The sequence below is a fragment of the Microtus pennsylvanicus genome, chromosome 1 (genome assembly GCF_037038515.1).
Source record: "Microtus pennsylvanicus isolate mMicPen1 chromosome 1, mMicPen1.hap1, whole genome shotgun sequence".
NCBI lineage: Eukaryota > Metazoa > Chordata > Mammalia > Rodentia > Cricetidae > Microtus > Microtus pennsylvanicus.
This window is the reverse complement of record NC_134579.1, coordinates 210,765,695-210,786,947: the sequence shown is the minus strand read 5'-3', so window position 1 is coordinate 210,786,947 and position 21,253 is coordinate 210,765,695.

Genomic DNA, 21,253 nt, shown 5'->3' with positions numbered 1-21,253 from the left:
ATGTGTCCGAGGACAGAGGTTGGGTGAGATTTGGCAGCGAGTGGTTTTCTGTGTACAATATATTTTTCCTTATTACCTTCAACGAGGAAGGAAAACAAATTAAATACAAACTCTTGAGCTATATCTAGGCTTGGGCAAATAGATATTAGGATAAATGCTGAAAGGTACATAAAACTGTGAAGAATAATAAGTTTGCCTCACACCTCCACCATATTCTCTTCCAAAGGTTTTCTATGGAAATATGTGGCAAGGAGGGGGCCGCTTGTTCATCCCGGCTGCCCAGAACCAAAATAACCACACAGAAACTATATTATTTAAAACACTGCTTGGCCCATTAGCTCTAACTTCTTATTGGCTAACTCTTACATATTAATTTAACCCATTTCTTTTTCCTTTTCTTTTCTTTTTCTTTCTTTTTTTTTTGGATTTTTTTTTGTTTGTTTGTTTTGAGACAGGGTTTTTCTGTAGTTTTGGAGTCTGTCCTGGAACTACCTCTTGTAGACCAGGCTGGCCTCCAACTCACAAAGATCCGCCTGCCTCTGCCTCCCTAGTGCTGGGATTAAAGGCATGCGCCATCACCGCCCTGCTTAATTTAGCCATTTTTGTTAATCTGTGTATGGCCACGTGGCTGTGGCTTACCGACTAAAGTTCTGTCCAACTCCTGCAGGGCTACATGGCATCTCTCCAACTCCTTCTCCTCTCTCCTGGCATTCCGTTCAGTTTTCCCCACCTAGCTCTGTTAACCTGCTCTGCTATAGGCCCAAAGCAGTTCTCTATTCATTAATGATAATCACAGCACACAGAGGGAAATCCCACATCAGAAATATCATCCCAATTGTGCGATATCATTAATTTTAGAGATGACCAAACTGGTCTCTAGACAGGTAAGGTAACTTGCCTAAGGCTGCACAGGTAGGACTTGAACCCATTGCCTGACACCCACGTCTCCTTGTTCTGATCAATAAGCACAGAAACAGTGTGTTTGGGCAGGCGTATCATCTTTTACCCCATACACCCTAACCCTTTAGATTTGTGTTAAGGTAAACATGCTCAGAATTTGCCTTCCAATACTTAGGGGCTAGCCTCCTCTCAGGTTTTTGTTTTGAATATGTTTATTCTATTTTATGTGTATTGAGTGTTTTACCTATTGTATATACCACGTGTGTGCCTTGGACCCGTAGAAGTGAGAAGAAGGAACTGGATCCCTGGAGTTGTGATGCTGTGAGCCACTGTGTAGATGCTGGGGACCAAGCCTGGGTCTTCTGCACGAGCAACATGAGTTTTAATCTGCTGAGCCATCTGTCAGCCCCTTGCCCCACGTTTGCAAACACGTCCCAGGCTGGAATTATAATCAGGTCTGATCACCTCTCCACCCTCCCTTCTATTGCTTCTGGCTGGGCCTCACCACCTCTAGTACTAAGCCTTGATCCTGATCCCCCAGACAAGGAGCTGCCTCAGCCGCAGCCTTCAAGGCCTGTGTGGATGGAGGCTGCTGGCGAGCCCTCCCGATGGCCCAGCATAGACACACTCTCGAACTTCTCTGGTCAGCTGTGAAAATGAGGCCATGTTCAACAAACAGCATTGTTCGGAGTGAGTGCCAGTCATTGCTGTTGGCAAGAAAAAGGTCGACTTGGAACATGCGGGTGATTATTTTTAATTGGATGTGCCTCGTGGCTGTAACAAAAATCAATGTCTATCTGGTGCGGCTGCAGGTGCAGCGATGCATCTGCGATCTGCATCCTCAGAGGGACCACTGGGCCTCTGGAACCAGAGCATCCGGTGTTCCTGCTTCTCCTGTGGGTTAAGCATCCAAAACCCTGTTGGGGAATCTTGGGGAGAGCTCTAGGGATATGGAGTGTCAGTGGGCACCCGAGGAGCCAAGTGTGGTGTGAGTGAGTTCAGGGTGCAAGGTGTGAGTGGGCAGAGGGGTGCTAGCACCTAGGCCCAGCCTCTGAAGCTCTGAAGGTTCATAGAAAGCTCAAAGGTCTGAGCCTCTGCCCATTTGTACCATGGATGACAGGGACACCTGGCACTCAGGGAGGACAGGGCTGAGCAGGATCTCGGGAGACAGGGTGCTTTTAGACGCTCACCAGAATGCGGTTGGAGTCCACTTGGGGGAATAGGAAAATGAAAAATAATATAGCTTCCCAAATCTATCTATCTATCTATCTATCTATCTATCTATCTATCTATCTATCTATCTATCCATCCATCCATCTATCACCTTTCCTTCTACAGAGAGCTACTCAAGCAAAAGAAGCTGGTGTGTGTGTGTGTGTGTGTGTGTGTGTGTGAGAGAGAGAGAGAGAGAGAGAGAGAGAGAGAGAGAGAGAGAGAGAGTAAAATAAATGAGATAATGCTCTATGGAATATTTAAGAAATGATTCACCAAGGGGAAAAATAAGTGGGTTACCTTCCCCGCCCCATCCCTTGAACGTGGCCCACACTTTTCTTTGTGGTACATTCTCCTATACAACCAGGGCAGTGGATTCTGGAGAGTCCAGGGCCCCTAGGAGCACTAGGAGCCCCGGCTGCCTGCATTGTGAAGACTTTGATCTCCTTCCTCAGCTGTGGTGGGAACTGTGACCCCCTCACCCAAGAACTTTGTGAGGGGGCGGCCGCACTCTCAAGCCACAGGTACCTGTTGAGGAATTTGAGAATCTGCTTCTCTACCGCGATACAGTGTTACAGGAGAGAAAATAGGTCCCCCGGTTTGGGGTTTGTCCCCCGCAGTTCCTTAGCTCTGGGCCAAGCTACCAGCTTCTCTCCTTGGCCCAAAAGGTCTCCTTTTCACACCCAGTAGCACTCAAATGCTGTTAGGCGCTTCACGGTAAACTCGCTTACAGGTTCTGGTCTTTGACTTCGGTGGGTGTTTCACACAGAAGAGGCAATCCCAGAATGCAGGCCCCCCGCGGACCCCCAGAGCCTGGTTCTCTGGAGACAGCCTTGACATCGGCGTGATGAGGTCTGGAAGCTGGCGGGCAGCTTTGCTACAACGCCCTTGATTTTTACAGCCGCAGAGGCTATTTTTCTTTCTCAAGGCTCTGCTTTTGTGTGAGAATTTATCATATTTTCCCTCAGCCCAGAAGTGAATTATATATCTTTATACGTATTTTGAAAACTTGAAGAAAATCCTTTAAGCTGTTTTGGACTTACCCAAGCGTGTAAAAAGGGTATTTTCTGCCCGTAGTTCAGATGCCTAATATGTTTTCAAAAGGCCCTAATAATTTGAATTTAAAACTCTGAATTGGGCCTCTTTATGTAGCATCTTTAAAAGGTGCCATTTATAAAGAAAAATGTGGTCATGAAATAAAGGATACGGGGAGAAAGTGAGCCTGCTGGTTACAGTAATAGATGGAGACTCATAAATCTTAGCTTCTATTCTTGGCTCTGGGAAGAATTTATGTGTGGCTGCATTTGGATTGGAGGGACTGGGCAGATAGACTCAAGAACTTGGGTAGGAAGGAGATAAGATGGCCCAGCACAGATAAAATGATGAGATCCACATGCCAGACACCAGAACAAACCTGTGTGAAGCCCCCTCAGAGAAGGACCAACCGAGGCTGGGAAGACAGTTCAGTGGGTTCCTGCTGGCTACACACTCGTGAGGGCCTGAGTTCCTCCTGTCTGAAGGCCTGGTATGGGGTGTGCGCCAGGAATCCTGGTCTGTGGCGGGGGTGTAGGTACAAGCTCATTCCTGGAGCTTGCTGGCTAGCCAGTCTACTGGTAAATTCTAGATTCTAGGTTCAGGGAGAGATTTTGACTTAAAAAAAAAACCAAAAAGGCTGAGATCTGTTGAAAAAGACATCCAAACATGGACCTCTGGCCTCTGCTTAAACACACACACAGGCACACACACACAAATATGAACCTCTGGCCTCTACCTAAACATACACACACACACAAACATGGACCTCTGGCCTCTACTTAAACATATACACACACACACAAACATGGACCTCTGGCCTCTGCCTAAACACACACACACACACACACACACACACACAAACATGGACCTCTGGCCTCTACTTAAACATATACACACACACACAAACATGGACCTCTGGCCTCTGCCTAAACACACACACACACACACACACACACACACAAACATGGACCTCTGGCCTCTACTTAAACATATACACACACACACAAACATGGACCTCTGGCCTCTGCCTAAACACACACACACACACACAAACATGGACCTCTGGCCTCTACTTAAACATATACACACACACACAAACATGGACCTCTGGCCTCTGCCTAAACACACACACACACACACACACACACACACACACACACACAAACATGGACCTCTGGCCTCTACTTAAACATATACACACACACACAAACATGGACCTCTGGCCTCTGCCTAAACACACACACACACAAATATGGACCCCTGGCCTCTACCTAAACACATACACAAACACAAACATGGACCCCTGGCCTCTACCTAAACACACACACACACACAAACATGGACCTCTGGCCTCTACCTAAACACACACACACACACAAACATGGACCCCTGGCCTCTACCTAAACACACACACACACAAACATGGACCCCTGGCCTCTACCTAAACACACACACACATAAACATGGACCTCTGGCCTCTACCTAAACACACACACACACACACACACACACACACACACACACAAACATGGACCTCTGGCCTCTACCTAAACACACACACACACACGCACATGCACCTGCACACACACACAAACATGGACCTCTGGCCTCTGCCTAAACACACACACACACACACACACACACACAAACATGGACCTCTGACCTCTGCCTAAACACACACACACACACACACACACACACACACACACACACACACCTATATACAAAAAATAAAGGGAGGAAGAAGGAAGTAAAATAAAAAAAAGAAATTTGCAGATCAGAGTGGGCTATCCATAATGGCTCTGTAGACTCACAGAGATGCTAAGAGAAAAGCCTGGGCTGGGCTGGAGGGGAATGTGGTAAAGCAGGGATTACTGGACTGAGCTCTGGAAGACTCTGTCAGGTGTGAAACAGGAGAGGATCCAGGGCCTAGGTCCTGCTCTGACCATTAGTAGTCTGTGAGCTAAGCCCATTACCCCTCTCGTCTCAGAGTATTCAACCTTCTAGAAATCAGCACTACAGACTGTGGCTTACAAACCACAGAAGTTAAATTCTCATAGTCCTGGAGGCTGGGAACCTGAGACCAGGGTGCCAACAGAGCTGGGTTCTGCTGCCTCCTCATATGGGAAAAAGGACAAGAGAGTTTGATGGCAGCTGTTTCGTAATGGCACCAGTTACACTCCTGGGGGTCCCCTCTTCATGGCCTAAGCACCCCACGTGAGAGCTAATGTCGGCTGCCATCTTGACAGGATCTAGACTTACTTTATAGTCAACCTTCTGAGGATGCCTGTGAAAGATTTTCTAGTTTGGATTAGCTGAAGTAGGAAGGCTCACCCCACCATTCGCTGGGGTCCTGAAGAGCATGACGCAGAGAAAGTGAGCCACGTACCAACCTATAACTCTCTGCTCCTGCACCACACCTCCCTACCCCTCACCGTGATAGACTGTACCCTCGATTGTGAGACACAATAACCCTAGGTGACGCTTGTCACCTAGACTGTCTCGACAGTGAAGTAACCAACACACTAAGACTGTCACCATTACTCACATCCACGGTGGTGGGTTAGGTGGTCATCGTGGTAATGATCAGGGGGTGTGTCAGCATTTTGTCGCTGTGAGCAGTGGGGGGGCGCAAATGTACAGCCTAGGAAACCTTTGAACCAGCCTAGCCTCATTTTGGAAAAGAGGGGTAGCAATAGTTTATTTGCAGTGTTGGAGGAAGATACAATGCATATTTAACAGGGTGATGGTGGTGGCAGTCACGGCGTCAGTAGGGACAGCGAGCGACGGTGGCTGCAGCACTGGTGGAAGTGAAGATAGAGGTGGTGATGGCTGTAGAAGTTACTGATAGGATGGTTGTGGTGATATGGGGGCAGGTAGCCTGAGTAATGGTAGAAACGATGATGGCAATGGTGGTGGTGGTATTGGTGGTAGAGATTATGGTGGTAGTGGTGGTGGTGGTACTGGAGGTAGGGTTATGGTGGTGGTGGTGGTGGTACTGGAGGTAGGGTTATGGTGGTGGTGGTGGTGGTGGTACTGGAGATAGGGGTTATGGTGGTGGTGGTACTGGAGGTAGGGTTATGGTGGTGGTGGTGGTGTTGGTACTGGAGATAGGGGTTATGGTGGTGGTGGTACTGGAGATAGGGGTTATGGTGGTGTTGGTACTCGAGATAGGGGTTATGGTGGTGGTGGTACTGGAGGTAGGGTTATGGTGGTGGTGGTGGTGGTACTGGAGGTAGGGGTTATGGTGGTGGTGGTACTGGAGATAGGGGTTATGGTGGTGGTGGTACTGGAGATAGGGGTTATGGTGGTGGTGGTGGTGGTACTGGAGGTAGGGTTATGGTGGTGGTGGTGGTGGTGGTACTGGAGGTAGGGTTATGGTGGTGGTGGTGGTGGTGGTACTGGAGGTAGGGGTTATGGTGGTGGTGGGTCTGGAGATAGGGGTTATGGTGGTGGTGGTACTGGAGGTAGGGTTATGGTGGTGGTGGTGGTGGTGGTACTGGAGGTAGGGGTTATGGTGGTGGTGGGTCTGGAGATAGGGGTTATGGTGGTGGTGGTACTGGAGGTAGGGTTATGGTGGTGGTGGTGGTGGTGGTACTGGAGGTAGGGTTATGGTGGTGGTGGTACTGGAGATAGGGGTTATGGTGGTGGTGGTACTGGAGATAGGGGTTATGGTGGTGGTGGTACTGGAGATAGGGGTTATGGTGGTGGTGGTGGTGGTACTGGAGGTAGGGTTATGGTGGTGGTGGTGGTGGTGGTACTGGAGGTAGGGTTATGGTGGTGGTGGTGGTGGTGGTACTGGAGGTAGGGGTTATGGTGGTGGTGGGTCTGGAGATAGGGGTTATGGTGGTGGTGGTACTGGAGGTAGGGGTTATGGTGGTAGTGGTACTGGAGGTAGGGGTTATGGTGGTGGTGGTACTGGAGATAGGGGTTATGGTGGTGGTGGTACTGGAGGTAGGGGTTATGGTGGTGGTGGTACTGGAGATAGGGGTTATGGTGGTGGTGGTGGTGGTACTGGAGGTAGGGGTTATGGTGGTGGTGGTACTGGAGGTAGGGGTTATGGTGGTGGTGGTACTGGAGATAGGGGTTATGGTGGTGGTGGTACTGGAGGTAGGGGTTATGGTGGTGGTGGTGGTGGTGGTACTGGAGGTAGGGGTTATGGTGGTGGTGGGGGTGGTGGTACTGGAGGTAGGGGTTATGGTGGTGGTGGTACTGGAGGTAGGGGTTATGGTGGTGGTGGTACTGGAGATAGGGGTTATGGTGGTGGTGGTACTGGAGGTAGGGGTTATGGTGGTGGTGGTACTGGAGATAGGGGTTATGGTGGTGGTGGTACTGGAGATAGGGGTTATGGTGGTGGTGGTACTGGAGGTAGGGTTATGGTGGTGGTGGTACTGGAGGTAGGGGTTATGGTGGTGGTGGTACTGGAGATAGGGGTTATGGTGGTGGTGGTACTGGAGGTAGGGTTATGGTGGTGGTGGTACTGGAGGTAGGGTTATGGTGGTGGTGGTACTGGAGGTAGAGGTTATGGTGGTGGTGGTGGTAATGCAGGTCTTAGCAGTGCTAGAAGAAGTGGTCCTGGTCCTCAGAACAAGATAGCTAGACCAGGTTGACTGAGCCTGGTATCATTATCAATGACTAGTAATCAAAGATACCAGGAACACACAGGTGTGCGAAGTTGGTCTTCTTGGCACTTTGGCCACAGGGAAGACTATACAGCACAGAGGACCGTTCTAATTTCACTTCTGTTGCTTTGACAAATACCCTGACTTAAAGCAGCATAAAGGAGGGAAGGGTAGTTTAGGTTAACATTCCAAATCACAGGCCATTATAGCAGGGGAGTCATGTTGCGGAACAGTATTTTAACTAGGCAAGGATGTGTTACATTTGTTTATGCTGCAGACTATTATTTTAACTGTGTAAAGGTGTGTTACTTTTTTTTTTTTTGATTTTTCGAGACAGGGTTTCTCTGTAGCTTTTGGTTCCTGTCCTGGAACTAGCTCTTGTAGACCAGGCTGGCCTCGAACTCACAGAGATCCGCCTGCCTCTGCCTCCCAAGTGCTGGGATTAAAGGCGTGCGCCACCACCGCCCAGCTAAGGTGTGTTACTTTTGTTTATGTGTGCATGTGTTTAATTATGTAAAGATATATTGCACCTGTTTTACCTTGACTAGCTAAAGTACCTGATTGATCTAATAAAAAACTGAATGACCAATAGCTAGGCAGAGAAAGGATAGGTGGGCAGAGAGAATAAACAGGAGGAGAAATCTAGGCTCAGGAAGAAGAATAAGAGGAAGGAGAGAAGGAGGAGAAGGAGAGAAAGGAGGTGGGGAGGAAAAATGATGCCTGGGCAAGAGGCCAAGCATCTGCCACCTGTCAGCAGTGAAAATAAGGTATTCAGAAGAAAGAGTAAAAATTTCCCATGGCAGAAGGTAGATGAAGAGAAAGAGGTTAATTGAAGTTAAAAGAGATAGCCAGAAAAGAGCTAAGCTAAGGCCGAATATTTGAAACTAAGTCTGTGTTGTGATTTGGGAGCTAGCTGGTGGTTAAAACAGAAAGCCTGGCACCCAGTCACAGAGGCAGGACTTGATACAGTTGGTCACACCTAACAAATACACCCGTGTTTCATGTTTGCCTGCCTGCTTGCTTGTATGCTGGCTTTCTTTACTAATACAGTTCAAGGCCTAGGGAATGGTACCACCCATAGTGGCTGGGTCTTCCTACGTCAACTGACGATATAATCCCCAACAGACACGCATACAGACCAACTGAATTTAGATTAATTCCCCATGAAGACTCTTCCCCTCGTGTTTCTAGGTTGTGTCAAGCTGTCAAGGAAAACTAACTGGAATAAAATGGGGCATCTCAATAAGGGTGGGTAAGGACTTACAGAATTGGGGGAAGACTTGGGGGTGGTCACTCTGCCTTGGACATTGGGACATTAAAATCAGTAGATCTTGGAATCACTAACTTATCTGGGAGACAAGGAATGGAATGTGAACATGTCTGTACATTGTGAAGCACTGGTTACCACTCAGCCTAAGGGGGACCCAGGGAATGTGGTCGGTTTTGTGGTTTTGAACGGTGTGCTTGTTTTTATCTCTGCTCAAATGCGATTATGGAATGGCCTTGTTTTTGTCTCTCTCCATCCTGGTCACAGAGTGGTCCTTGTTTGAAGTTGGTGTTCAATTTGTGTTTGTTCAACAGGCGAACGTCATGGCCAAGCCGTGAGAGCCAGGCTGCCTCCAGCTGACAGCTGGCCATACGCTTTTGTTCCTCACCATCCAGTCCCCATTCCCTGTTCTGGTTCATGGCTCATCAAGACCCTCTTTAATTATAACTGGGCTCCAACATATGGGGTGTGTAAGGTGCAATTCTGACTACGCACTTCTGAATAGCCAGGATCTCGACATTAATGCTGATAACGTTGAGCCATTTAAAATCGCCACTTCTGGAGGTCAAACGCATTCAAGTTTCGCCCAGTTCACACAACTGAGCTAGGCTTTCCATGTTATGTCCACCGCAGACTCGCAGGATTCCACCATGAACACGGGCAATGTATGTGATCTTGTAAGGCAGGCATGAACCCCAAACCACTTGTATTATCAAGGCAATAGAAGATGCTGGGGAAAACACCAGATCTTCCCAGTACCACCCCTCTTCTGCCTGTCCTGGGGCTGCCGCAAGCCATGAAGAGCCAGCGGTTACTAGATTAGGCTTCTGGCCTCCAAACCAGGAAAGCCTATATTTCTATTGTTTGGCCTTACCAGGGTTGTGGTCTCTGGTGACAAAGCCACAGGAGACCAAATCTGAGATCATGTGGAGTCTGCCAGGAGCTGTCCTTACATTCTTGAGACAACTAGTTCTTGGTTCATTCTGATCCAAACCAGTGGGTACAGCTTGGCCACATCACTATGATCCAGGTTTCCATCCTCCTGGGACCACCTCCTCTGCCTGAGCTTTCTTTTCTGTCTATCTCAAATCTCTTCTGCCCCTTGAGTATGTGTGTGTGTGCACACACATGTGTCTCTGTATATGTAAAAGAACATGTACATGAGTGTGTGTGCATCTGTGCATGTATATGTACGTGTGTGTGTATATATGTATGCATGTGTGTGTATGTGCTCAGGTGTATGGTGTGTGTGTACGTGTGTGTCTGTGTGTATATATGTATATGTGATTATGGTGTGTGTGCGTGTGTGGCTGTGTGTATATATGTATGTGTATATGCATATGTAGAAGTCAACATGCAGAGGTTGGTTCACTCCTTCTCACCATGTTTGTCCTAGCGATCACACTTAGGTGGCCAGGCTCACACGGCAAGGATCAGCTGAACCATCTCGCCAGCCCACTTCTGTCCTCTTATGAGGAGATTTGCCAGTGCACTGAGCGCTTCCCAGCCTCCCAATTCTTAACTATTACTTCTTCAAAGGCTCTCTTCTCCAATAAGGCCACATTCCCAGGCTAGGGGGGTTAGGCTCGGGATGCAAGCTTTTAGGGGCCACCATTTGATGCATCAGAGGGAACAGCCCAGCTCATCCCCCAAAAGTCTCCTGCCCTGCCCCTCCATGAATGGCCGCATGGATTGCCACTTCCCACACAGGACAGGATTCTGAAAGGCCGCTGTCATTGACCCAGTGCATTATGGGGCTTTCTGCATCGCAGTCTCTACCTGTCCCTGCCTCCCCAGCTCACACCGGGAAGTCTAGTCCTGGCCTTTTCCCTGCTCCCTCTCTCCCACCTCCATCCTGTCCCTGGCATGCCTGCTGCAAGGTTTTGAGAACATGGGGTGGGGATACCCAGCAGGACCCTCAGACCCACACCCTCTGGTCCCCACCCAGTGATGAGGACTTCTGCTTCCCTGTCCTACAATGGCTTTCCACGGTAGTGTGGCTCCAGGCAGTGATATCCGGGGCTGGGCAGTCATCCTGGCCCTGCTCTGTCCCCAGCAGGGCTCTGACTCCCCCAGCAGTGACTAAGCACCTCTCAGCGGGTTCCGGCCATTCATCTCAGCCTGTGCGAGGCCTGGATGTACTGTTCTCCTGGAGCGCCAAGGCTGTCCACGCAGCCATTGATTTAAGAGACAATATCACTTGCTTCCAAGTTTATGAGGCAATAAACAGCCCCGCATATTGATGAACGCGGAGGTGTTTGCTCAGCACATTCGCTGTGCGCATTTATTACGAGGGCTGTGCTTTAAAGGAAGCAAACCGCCAGTGTTTCCACTTCCTCTGGTGGGACCAGGCCCCTCCCCCGCAGGGGTTTCCATCCATTTGATGTCTGGTCCTGAGGTGCAGGGACGAGAAAGTAATCTATGGAGACAGCATATGGATGCTGAATTGGGGCTGCTTCTGTACCCCCAACCCCCAGGGCCTTGGGGAGTCTCAAAAAAATCCAGGACCCATTTAGAGGGGCTGGGATAACAGGACAGATAAAGAGGGTCATTTCTTTTTTCTGAGAGCCCCACCCTTGAGCCTCCTCTCCATCTTCCTGTGTCTCCTGACTCTCTGGAGGAGAACACACCCAATTATAATAGAACAGAGTAACCGAGCAGGCACTTCTAGCACAGCACACCAAATAAAAGTCCTTTTAATCTTCAGAAGCTGGGACGCTGATGAGGCTGGGCTACCAGTCCATAAAGCTGAGTCTTCGGCGCATTTACTAGGTGCAGCACCCCACGCATCTACACTGCTTTATGTATAAAATATTAGGAAGGTTCAGAGGAGGTGGCGAGGCCTGGTGGGGAGCGAATGGGGTAGATTGATTGCCAACTTTGTGCCAACTGAGCGGTTCTGTGCATGCCGAACAGCTCAAACAACACTTGAAAAATGTATTAGATTATCCAAAACACAAAGCTGATTTATGGCTGCAGTAATTCCCATCTCGCCATCTATTTCCGTAATAGAGAGAGATTAGGACAAAGGCAGGGCCTGTCGGGTCTCGCCAGCTGGGTCCCTCCCCTCAGCAGCCCTCAGCCCCACAATGTGTCACACAGAAAACCAAGGCTGTGTACTTTCACCAGCCACGCTGCTGGGGACCAGTTTCCATTCTAAGAGAAAACTGACTGGACAGGGAATTAGCTGTCAAATCTCAGAGACTAGAGACAAGTACTTCCAAAGCAGGGAAGGGAGGCAGGGTCCCTCTGACTAGGCTGGAATGCGAGGGGTGAGCCCAGCCACCATCGCCTGGAGCAAAACTGAGAAGAGGAAAAAGGGGTCCCTGTGGTGGGCAAGGCAAGGACAGGCATCCCTTGAGATGATGTTACGCACTCACGGCCCGACACTTGACGTTTGTCTATTTGGTAGGTATCCACCAACACACTCTGCAAAGCACAGTGCGGGTGTGGCAAATGCGGGGTCACCCCCCACTGCTTGCTAAGAGCTCTGCCAGAGCTCCCAGAAGGCCTGTAGGGGTGCTGCCCTCCAGACCTGCCCTTGCAGTCCCCACTGGAATTCGGGCATAAGGGCCAGAAGAATAAATTGACGAACTTGGAGTGGGTTCCGGGAGCTCCAGGAAGAGGTGGGAGCTGGGGAGCCGTGTGACTGGATATGACCCACACAGTCTGCTTCCTCATCCACACTTCAGGCTCTTCGAAAGCAACCATGATGGCACAAGCTGTCACCCCCAAGCTCCCTCTTCTCGGAAAACATTCCCAAGTTCACTCTTCTAGGAAACAATGTAGTACTCTCTCTCCATCTTTCCTCCCGCCCAGGCCAAGCCAGTCCTCAGGCAACAGTAGGTATCCCCAGCGCAGCCTGCTGTGCCCGCAGGAGGGGCCAGCTGTGCAGAGGTGCTCAAGAGAAGGGTCTGAGCAGCTGGAAAAATGCATGTGCTGGGGCTGTGGATGACACTACACCTGCCTGACTACCAGCTGCCAGAACTGGGCTAAGTTCCTTCCCCACAGAGCTGCCCCAGGAGCAGGTCAGAACACTTGTCCTCGGGGGTGACCAGTAGGGTATGGCATGGTGCAGACTACAGGCACAATTATAGCAGTAATGGTGACACTGGGACCCAAGCACTGAACGAGCTTGTAGTGCAGCATCACCGCCTTCCTCATTATGACATCACCACCTGCCTCCCCATGACATCACCACCTGCCGCCCCATGACATCACCACCTGCCGCCCCATGACATCACCACCTGCCGCCCCATGACATCACCACCTGCCACCCCATGACATCACCACCTGCCACCCCATGACATCACCACCTGCCGCCCCATGACATCACCACCTGCCTCCCCATGACATCACCACCTGCCACCCCATGACATCACCACCTGCCACCCCATGACATCACCACCTGCCTCCCCATGACATCACCACCTGCCTCCCCATGACATCACCACCTGCCTCCCCATGACATCACCACCTGCCTCCCCATGACATCACCACCTGCCTCCCCATGATATCACCACCTGCCGCCCCATGACATCACCACCTGCCTCCCCATGACACCACCACCTGCCACCTCATGACATCACCACCTGCCTCCCCATGACATCACCACCTGCTGCCCTATGACAGCATCACCTGCTGCCCTATGACATCACAATCTGTCTCCCCATGACATCACCACCTGCCTCCCCATGACATGACATCACCACCTGCCACCCCATGACATCACCACCTGCCGCCCCATGACATCACCACCTGCCTCCCCATGACATCACCACCTGCCACCCCATGACATCACCACCTGCCACCCCATGACATCACCACCTGCCGCCCCATGACATCACCACCTGCCTCCCCATGACATCACCACCTGCCACCCCATGACATCACCACCTGCCACCCCATGACATCACCACCTGCCTCCCCATGACATCACCACCTGCCTCCCCATGACATCACCACCTGCCTCCCCATGACATCACCACCTGCCTCCCCATGACATCACCACCTGCCTCCCCATGACATCACCACCTGCCTCCCCATGATATCACCACCTGCCGCCCCATGACATCACCACCTGCCTCCCCATGACACCACCACCTGCCACCTCATGACATCACCACCTGCCTCCCCATGACATCACCACCTGCTGCCCTATGACAGCATCACCTGCTGCCCTATGACATCACAATCTGTCTCCCCATGACATCACCACCTGCCTCCCCATGACATGACATCACCACCTGCCACCCCATGACATCACCACCTGCCGCCCCATGACATCACCACCTGCCTCCCCATGACATCACCACCTGCCACCCCATGACATCACCACCTGCCACCCCATGACATCACCACCTGCCGCCCCATGACATCACCACCTGCCTCCCCATGACATCACCACCTGCCACCCCATGACATCACCACCTGCCACCCCATGACATCACCACCTGCCTCCCCATGACATCACCACCTGCCTCCCCATGACATCACCACCTGCCTCCCCATGACATCACCACCTGCCTCCCCATGACATCACCACCTGCCTCCCCATGACATCACCACCTGCTGCCCTATGACAGCATCACCTGCTGCCCTATGACATCACAATCTGTCTCCCCATGACATCACCACCTGCCTCCCCATGATATCACCACCTGCCGCCCCATGACATCACCACCTGCCTCCCCATGACACCACCACCTGCCACCTCATGACATCACCACCTGCCTCCCCATGACATCACCACCTGCTGCCCTATGACAGCATCACCTGCTGCCCTATGACATCACAATCTGTCTCCCCATGACATCACCACCTGCCTCCCCATGACATGACATCACCACCTGCCACCCCATGACATCACCACCTGCCTCCCCATGACATCACCACCTGCCTCCCCATGACATCACCACCTGCCTCCCCATGACATCACCACCTGCTGCCCTATGACAGCATCACCTGCTGCCCTATGACATCACAATCTGTCTCCCCATGACATCACCACCTGCCTCCCCATGACATGACATCACCACCTGCCACCCCATGACATCACCACCTGCCTCCCCATGACATCACCACCTGCCTCCCCATGACATCACCACCTGCCTCCCCATGACATCACCACCTGCCTCCCCATGACATCACCACCTGCTGCCCTATGACAGCATCACCTGCTGCCCTATGACATCACAATCTGTCTCCCCATGACATCACCACCTGCCTCCCCATGACATGACATCACCACCTGCCACCCCATGACATCACCACCTGCCTTCCCATGACATCACCACCTGCCTCCCCATGACATCACCACCTGCCTCCCCATGACATCACCACCTGCCTCCCCATGACATCACCACCTGCCTCCCCATGACATCACCACCTGCTGCCCTATGACAGCATCACCTGCTGCCCTATGACATCACAATCTGTCTCCCCATGACATCACCACCTGCCTCCCCATGACATCACCACCTGCTGCCCTATGACAGCATCACCTGCTGCCCTATGACATCACAATCTGTCTCCCCATGACATCACCACCTGCCTCCCCATGACATGACATCACCACCTGCCTCCCCATGACATCACCACCTGCCTCCCCATGACATCACCACCTGCCTCCCCATGACATCACCACCTGCCTCCCCATGACATCACCACCTGCCTCCCCATGACATCACCACCTGCCTCCCCATGACATCAACACCTGCCTCCCCATGACATCACCACCTGCTGCCCTATGACAGCATCACCTGCTGCCCTATGACATCACCACCTGCTGCCCTATGACATCACAATCTGTCTCCCCATGACATCACCACCTGCCACCCCATGACATCACCACCTGCCTCCCCATGACATCACCACCTGCCTCCCCATGACATCACCACCTGCTGCCCTATGACAGCATCACCTGCTGCCCTATGACATCACCACCTGCTGCCCTATGACATCACAATTTGTCTCCCCATGACATCACCACCTGCCTCCCCATGACATCACCACCTGCCCCCCCATGACATCACCACCAGCCTCACCATGACATCACCACCTGCCACCCTATGACATCACCACCTGCTGCCCTATGACATCACTGCCAGCCTTACACTGGCCCATCATCATTACTATCTTCACTAACACCATCACCGTCAGTACACATTCCGGAAGGGCAGGTGGCCTAGTCTCCTTGCTAAGCATGTGTCATATATCTCAATCAGTCATCACATCAGTGCCCAAGAGACCACTATGACCTTATTTGATAGACAAGGACACAGCAGAGGGAGAGGTCACCCAGACAGCAGGTGGCAGAGCAGGAATTCTAAACCCTATAGCTTGAGTACTTGCTGCACTGCACGGCCCCCTTCCCAGCTCCGGAGGCTGCTGGCTTCTTGAAGATCCAAGCTGGGAGGCTCATCTGCCCAATGACCAGAGGCAAGCCGTGGTGTGTGCAGCAGGAGAAACAGGATCCCTCCACTTACCCAGTCTTTGTACCGCTCTTTCATTCATGCACTCTGGCATGAATCCACGCACAGACCACCAGCAGGGTGTAGATGCTAAGAAGAACCATCCTCAAAGCAGCTCGCCATTGCCCTTCAAGGATCAGGTCTGATCACCTCGCTGCCCTGGCCTGGGAGGAACATTTAGGACCAGGCCCCTTTATGGCACCTTTGAGATCCTCTCGTGGCCAGATAACAAGAAATTGTCTTCTTTATCTTCTGCCCTTTCCTCTTCTTCCTCCCATCTGTTGGAAAATGGCACACACACTTAAAAACAAGGGCTCAGGGTAAGGAGCCACCCCAGTAGGCACGACTCTGTTTCATCCCCTTCATTGCCTAAGACTGACTTTGGGGCTGGGGAAGCAGAGGCAGGAGAATCGCAAGTTCCAAGCTTCCAAGGTTATTCTCAGCAGAACCAATTGTAGGCTAGCCTGGGCTATGTAAGATAAGACCCCCATCTCAACAAACAACCTAAATCACCATCAACAAAGCACTGCCCGTGGAAGACCAAGTCCCAATTCATTTCTCCAAAGATGCTTCCCTCAGAGGCAAAGCCCCCTGTAATTGAAGAGATACGTAATTCACAGCTCTGCATTTAAACCATCAAAGTGCTCTTAAAAGTGCCTTTTGAAATCGTGGAGCTCTTTTGGACATTTAAAATTCCTTCTTTGAAACATGGGAGTCACTCGTTGCCAAGGACAAAGACAGTAAAATACCAAAGGGCTAGGGGTGGTTTGAGATGGGCACTCCCTGACATTTCCCTGGGAGACTGGATTTCTCGTCTTTAACACTCACTTCCAATTAGACCAAAGCTGCCACGGGCTTTCCCGAGTTGGTTTAGCTAGCAGCCAGGGCTATGGTGCTATATTTCAGGGCTATGGTGTGCTGGCCACCCCCACCCGCTGAGGTTGGGCATGTGGCCTGCTCCGGGCAGTTTCTTACTGCCTACAAAAGTGCCAAAACAAGCACAAGAATCTGCTAAATGTCTATGCCCAGGCAGTTTGAAGGGGAGTGCCCTGCCTGCTTGTGACCAGGAGAGTTCCACATGCTGTTCACAGGCAATGCTAGTAACTCTGGGTTGGGTCAGTCTCCCCAGAGACCAGGCCCTAGTGTCCTGCCCCCCTAGTTGTTGACCTGGGCAGACCCTCATGGGCCTGCAGACTGCAAAGGGAGTGGACCCTATAGTGACATTGTGAGGTGAGCTTGGTGCATCCCTCTGTGTTGGGCCCAGGGCTCCAGGAGGGCTGGCCCCCCGGGAGTTTAAATCAGAACCCTGGGATCCCTGCTTAGTCCGTATGACCATCTGGGGACCTGGAAGAAATAAACGCAGCCCTAGCTTTTAGGGGTTCTTGGAACTGGGGCCCATTACCTGCATCTGCCTCCTAAACTTTGGACAAAGGACCTCAGGGAACCATGTCCTAGCCACAAACAGTTTTGTCATCAGGCTGCCCAGTGGGCCACCTACTGCAAGCCTTCTCTGATACGTGTTCCCATCAGCAACTCAGCCAGTCCCGTGACACCCAGGCCAGCTGCTGGACTTGCTTCCCAACCTTCCCCGGGCCTGGGAGCAGCCTGGGATCACAAGCACACCCAGCCTAGGCAGAATGACTGTGTGAGACAGGGATCAGTCATGGACTAGGGTAAGGTGTACCCAGAGTCACCCAAATCCTGCCAGTCCAGTCCTCAAGGTGTCTCTCAGAGCCACACGGGATCAAAGGGGACAAGAGGAAGGTGGTGGCAGAAGGAGAGGCCACCCCGTGCTGGGAGCCAGTCAGTGGTTGGGAGGCCTCTCTGTAGGGCCACTCTCCTGGCCTGTGTTTCAGAGTTCCATGGCTAACACCCCTTCAAAACCTCCCTTCTCACTAATTCTTGATTCCTTGGAGCCCAGGGATATTCTGTGGCTATCACTTTTATCCCAGGGGAGCCAGGAGCTCAGGGTCCATCCCTCAGGTGTGGGTGGGACTTCCTGGGCACTCACCCGAACATATTCCAACTGCCCTTTGTGTGACTGTCCTTCACAGGGTCAACAGCCCTGTTCTTTTAGCTTTTGAAGAGTGGGACCAGATCTGTCTTTCCCACCGAAGAGAGCAATTCTACCTTTCTTTCCCCTTAAATCTCCGTAAGTGGCAGCTGTCCCCTCCCTCTATTACCACCTTGGCTGGCCCCGACACTGACACTGATTCTGGAGACTTGGCTCACGGAGCAGCATAGAGTGTAATTTCAGCGCAACCGTCCTAAAGGGTGGGACGTGGGCCAGGCAGGGTCTGTACAGGTCTGTACAGAGAGGACATTTGTACGGAGTGCAGAAACCACTATCAATTTCTCTGATTCTGTGAGTGCTGCCGACCACACTGCAAGGCCACTACCTGGAATCAGCTTGGCGGGGGGGGGGGGGGGACGCCTGGCAGGGTGACATCTAGGTCTGTGACCCTGGGAGCCGACAGCATTCTCAGATGCAAAAGGCCACCTTATAGCAGTTTGAGACATGAGTCCATTCCTTTATTATGCGTTTGTAAATAGTTTCCAATTGAATATAGAGATTTCTGTAGCCGTCAGCAGCTTTCCAACCAATTACCAGGAATTGGAGAGATCTGACCCAGGACCTTAGGTCTTCCTGTCACCATGGAAACTTGTTACAGCTGGTTAGAAATAAGGCTGCTTGTTGACCAGATGGGGATGTGCTGAGGGACATAGTCCTTGGCCAGCCTTAGCACATGGCTGACTTTACCTGACATCCCCGCTTTCGTGTCAGCTGCCTTAGGGTTTCTGCTGCTGTGGAGAGACACCACAGCCATGGCAACTCTCCTAAAGGAAAACATTTAATTGGGCTGGCGTACACTTTCAAAGGTTTAATCTATTATCATGGTGGGACATGGCTGCACGCAGGCTACTTGATGCTGGAGAAGGAGCTGTGAGCTGTACTTCATGACCTGCAGGCAACAGGAAGGAGTCTGAGTGTCACAGTGAGCATAGCTTGAGCAAAGGAGACCTTGGATCCTGACCCCACTGTGACACACTTCCTTCAACACCTCCTAATAGTGCCACTCCCTTTGGGGTCATTTGCTTTCAAGTCACCATATCATAAGCCATGTCTCAAGGGCCACCATTCTGTGAAGTTTTCTCTGTGCATCTTTTTTGGGTTTCCAACGGCTCCACTACCCCATCATCAGAGGAGAGGGTAATGGGGATGGAGGAACAGATTCATCTTGGAACCTGCGTTCCAGCTTTCAGAAGCTACTTAGAGCTGGGCACACTGTACACCATTGGAGCCTCGGTTTCCTTGGAGAGGGTAAGAGTGACGGAGATAATATCTGCTCAAGGGGATCATACCCAGGAGAGTAACTGGAATATTACAAAGCACTGTACAAAGGTCATTCCTGAGAAGTTCCCCAGGGGCTGGAATAAAAGCTGATGAGTTAGTAAGCGGAGAACACTGAGTGATGACCACACAGCGCACACCATCTGCGGAATGCACCATCATGTAAAGACCTTCACTTTGGCCTCATAAAGATCCCCACGGCATACACACTGCCTTTCCTCCACTCAGAGGTGGGGATAGAGAGCCAGAGGGCTGGCCTACAAGTACATATGAAGATCCTGTCCCTGCTGGACAGAGTCCACCTTCTTATGAGTGAACCCATGTGTTCACTCCATAAAGCGCATGTGCCTGGCCTTTTCCTGGAGACCACTATCAACCAGAGAAATCCTCCAGGCCCTTACTTCACCTCTCCTGCTCCCCGGATCCATTCTCATTCTGTGTAGATCCCACGTTATGACCCGAAGATCACACTAATAAGTCTTGCTTCAATATGGATGGAAAGCCTTTTCCTCCATGACTGTGGAGATGGTCACCTCGGTGGGCATCTGGGGTATCTTCATCTTTGACCAAAATCGTGCCCAGAATCCCACCCACAAATCTCTGTAGTGCGAGCGAGCTCTGCATTATGACTCAGGCTTGGGGTCACTTCCTTGGCTTCCAGGCACACATCAAGGCAGGGGCCCTGCACACTGACAGAGGCTAGTGTGACACGAACATTACACCTTTGGATCCACACTGGAAGGAAATGGGTTCTGTAAAGACTACTGCTCATTCCAGTTCCTGTTGTCTCATGCCTATCCCCGTCCACTCCGCACGTTCTCGCTCTACGTATGAAGACCTGATCCTACACCTCTCTGTTCCTCATTGGCCAGTGACTCTCTCTGCCTCACCAGGGTCTAGCCCTTCCTGATTGCAGCAAGGTCTTTGTATAGAAGGTGTGCTGAGGAAGAACTCCCAGGCAGGAAGAACACCCCTATGGACTCCAAGGCCCTTGGGAATCCTTTCTATGCCAAAGACAGCATCATTAAGATGGGCCAAGCTAAGCCATGGGCAGACTGTGGGTATGAGATCTCTGAAGTGAAGTCTACCTGTCACCACGGAGCATACTCCAAACCAGGAACACACTGCTGGGGAGCTCTCCGAGGAGCCCCGGCTGTGTTAATAACAGTGCTCTCATAATACACTTTTCAATTGGAATTAATTTGGGGAGCTAATTCTACCTACTGAATGTCTCCATTTAAAATATACTCACACATGTATTTTGTTCCGAGTTTTAATTAGGCCCACAGGAATATACTTTCAAATCTGGGTACACTTCGTTTGTTATATTAATGAAGAGGTGCTTTAAATCAAGTTTCATGTTGACGTCTCATTACGTATGCTGCCCGCCACA